Here is a 2863-nt window from a genome sequence, read left to right on the forward strand (position 1 = left end):
TGCAGGGGGCTGTGGTGGTGGAAAACAGAGCTAGTGGGGGGGTCGGGGAGTCCTTCCAGATAAGGGTGGGGGGAATAGTGGCCCCAAACTGGTCATGAGGCTGGACCGGATGCTATTTCAGGTCCTAGGAGAAGTTTGGGGGAAAATGGCCACCCCCAGAATTTCCCCCCTGGGCTGGGTAGCGCAGACATAATGGGTCTGGGGGGCTCGATCCGACTGCTGGAGCTGAACCAGCCAAGCCTCCAGGGACCCTGCCGGGGTGGACCAGGCACCTGCAAGGCTCATCCTACGTAAGTCGCTCCCCAGGAGTGGGGCTGGTTCATCTGAGCGCTGCAGGCACCAGGACCAGCTACGACCTCAGATTTGGCGCAAGGAGGCTCTCCCAAACCTCCTGCTCTGCTCTGCCTTGGTGAGAGGTGCCCCAACACCTGGATCTGCCCCTTGGGGGTGACCCTCAACAGACCCAACCCAGGATCTGTCCCTCAGCCCTCTCCTCCAGCAGAGCCTGCACACCCCAAGGCAGGGATGGGAACACCTGTAGGACCATTACAAGCCCAGTGCTGGACTTCTCCATCAGCTGGTGGCCCGTGGGCTTCCCCTTCACCTCCTTGGCCAAGTGGCCAGTGTAGGGCTGGGGGGTTCAAGCATCTATGGACCGTCTGGGGACCGTGGCAATGTGCCACCTCCAGCCTTCGGGCTGTGCCAGCAGCAGGGCGACGAGAGTTTATTTGGATTTGAACGATCTGTTTGCTCTGCAGAGAGAAAAAATAAACCGGGGATGACGGGCTCATGTAAACACCATGCTATTTATGGGAGGCGTTCGCTGGAGCATCTCACAGCGCATCTCCTCACACATCCTCCACCGCAGGGAGGAGGCTGTTACCCCACTATAGGGCTGAAGCCCTAAAGCCAGAGGCAGCGCGTGGGGTGGGAACGCTCAGGACAGGGTACCGGGAGTGGAAAGGGCATCCCCAGAGAGCCCCAAAACCCCTCGCCCACCGGCTTTGCAGGGCGAGTGTCCTTGCAATCAACCTCTGGCTGGGAGCGGAGCAGGAAAACTGGCAGGTTCATCACTGGAGTGCAATGCGGAAGCAAACGCAGGCAGGCCCCGGCCTAATTGTATGCAAATCTCCCAAACACCGAGATTAAAAACCACTCCTTTTCCTTACTGGATTTGCTGTTTGTTCTCCCTCCCTGAACTCGTGCCCCAGCGCACTTAATTTTAGCAGCACCCCTAAAAAAGCCCCACGTTATGCCAAAAATGAGCTGCCCAGCTGGGTGTCTGCCAAAGCGGGGCAGGAGCTCTCCCACCAGCCCGAGCAAACTCTCCCAGGGCTTTGGCAGAGGCTGTGGAGATCGCACAAGCAAATGCTGTTGGTGGTTGTTGCAGGTAGTGGCACAGAGCCCGTTCCTGATGGACGTGGCATCATCTGCTCACCCTCCTGGACACCAGGCTAGGGCTTGTGTCAGGCGAGTGTCGGAGATTCCTTAAAAAAATCCATTATAGGTAATTTTCTGGTGAGCATCAGGCACCCAGAAGGTTGTTCCAGGCTCTTGCTGGGGTTTGGAAGGAGGAAATGGCCTGAGAGGTGCAACGGGTCATGATGATCCCAAAGAAATGTCGGACGATGCTGCTGCAAGCAAATACCTGCTGCAAGCCCTGGCACAGAGCAGGAGATGGGATGAAGGAGGGCAAAGCAGGGACATGGCGTGGCTTCAGTATTCCTGGCTTTTCCACCTTGCTGCCTCCCGTGAGGTGGGGACAGGACCAAACCTGGGCCACGGCAGGAGGGAACGGTTCGTGTTCGGCTCCGTGACAGCGTGATGCACCGGAGGGTTTGGCGTGTCGGGGCCGGCTGAGCCAGCCTGCCCGGCTGACGAGACCAAACCCTGACTGAACACCCCCAGGCATCGGCAGCAACCAAGAAATGCTTTTCCGAGGAGGCAAGTCGGGGCATGGGTAGCTCATTTCCACCCGTCTCCAGCCTTTCTTGGGGGTTTGAGCTTTCCCCCTCCTGCCTCAGTTTACCGACATGAAGAGCAGCTCCACACTGCCGTCCCGGGTGCTCGGGGATGCAGGAGAAGTTGAGGGTTTCTCCACCTCTTCCATCACAGGAACCATCTCACAGACCTTCTGGTTATGGAAAGGGGCCTCTTAATTAGGGAAGTTAATTAGGAGCGCGGCTGGTGCCAGCAGCACAGGGCTGTGTGCTCAGAGGGCTGACGTCTCTGTGAGATATTAATTAGGATGAGAGACCTCCCAGATGCCATGGTCCAGTGGGTCCAGACAAGATGGCACAAGGCAGAAAAAGAAGTAGCGAACAAAGGGAAAACCCAGAGCTTTTCCAAGGATGCCCCGGCTGCACTGAGCTGCTACAGAGCGACGCTTGCCCCAGAGTGTCCACCCTGGGGCCACCGGTCCCTGTGCGCTGGGTGACACAGGGCCCCAGCGGGACTTCACTGGGGACACAGGGCTGCTCCATGACTTGTGCCTGGTTTCTCTCCCATTTAACGGGATACGTGGCCATTGGGAAGTGGTTTGGGGAGCAAGTTCTTGGGCTTTGCAGGAGATATTCAGAGTAGAAAAAGAATCCCAGGGCGATAATGTAAACCAGCAAAGCATAGAATCATAGAATCATAGAATGTTTTGGGTGGGAAGGGACCCCTAGAGGTCACCCAGCCCAACCCCCCTGCAGGAGCAGGGACACCTTGAACCACATCAGGTTGCTCACAGCCCCGTCCAACCTGGCCTGGAATGTTCCCAGGGATGGGGCCTCCACCCCCTCTCGGGGCAACCCCTGACAGGGTTTCACCACCCTCACTGCAAAGAATTTCTTCCTTAGATCCAGTCTAACCCTCCCCT

The sequence above is a fragment of the Egretta garzetta genome, unplaced genomic scaffold, assembly GCF_000687185.1.
Source record: "Egretta garzetta isolate BGI_Z169 unplaced genomic scaffold, ASM68718v1 scaffold202, whole genome shotgun sequence".
In the NCBI taxonomy this organism is placed as follows: domain Eukaryota; kingdom Metazoa; phylum Chordata; class Aves; order Pelecaniformes; family Ardeidae; genus Egretta; species Egretta garzetta.